The sequence below is a fragment of the Arachis duranensis genome, chromosome 9 (genome assembly GCF_000817695.3).
Source record: "Arachis duranensis cultivar V14167 chromosome 9, aradu.V14167.gnm2.J7QH, whole genome shotgun sequence".
Lineage (NCBI taxonomy): Eukaryota > Viridiplantae > Streptophyta > Magnoliopsida > Fabales > Fabaceae > Arachis > Arachis duranensis.
The window spans coordinates 107437420-107438367 of NC_029780.3; positions in this window are offsets into that span (position 1 = coordinate 107437420).

Below are 948 nucleotides of genomic sequence, written 5' to 3' on the forward strand. Positions count from 1 at the left end.
ATTTTTAGAAAAAAAATTACTATATATATCATCGCTTCCGATTTTGTTTTTGATATTGGAATAGTAACTGTGTTTCTTAAAAAGGTGGGGTTGATGAAATGTTATTCTCAAATGTAGAACCGTTTAATTAGATAAACAGAAATCGGATCGTTCGATTTGTGAGAAGTACAGAAATCGGACCGTCCAATTTGTGAAGATACAGAAATCGGACCGTCCAATTTGTGAAATCGGACCGAGAGATTTGTGAGAGTACAGAAATCGGACCGAGAAATTTCTGTTAAAAAAATTAAAAAATTTGAAGTATAAAAATCGGACCCTCCGATTTGTGTATCTTCAACACTTTTAAGAAACACTAAAAATTACAATGTTAAAATATATCACTATTTTTACTTTCATATTAAAAAAACCTCATCGCTTCCTTATCGATTTTTTATTTTTTATTTTTGGCCAAATTGACTAATGAAGATTGAAACGTCTATTCAGTCAGAAAAGTAGAAAACATCAATTATATTGTCTGAGACTTCTTTGCTGTTGTTTGGTGATATCATTCATGGTATCAATCATTATTTCCAGCCCAGTTAAACTGCTCTTTGTTTTGGGTATCTATGGCATTCTCTAAGTTATTCGGCGTAGATCTAATTCTATTTAAGGGGTTAAAATGCTTTTTTTTTTTTTTAGCTCTGTTTAATAGTTTGTCTTTGACTAATAGGTTGTTGTATGCAAAAGATAAAATTCGAATCTACGATACTTATTTAAGTAGACTAATTAGTTAACCACTAAACAAACTTAAATTGGTTTGAAATTTGAGTTTAATTTGATGCACCGAGTGTAAAACATTTTACACGTTCTTGTAATCACATCCGTTCTTTTGGATGACGATTTACGCGGTCAATATAAAAAATAATTATACTCATGTGACGTTATATAATTAGATAGACGTGTAAAACT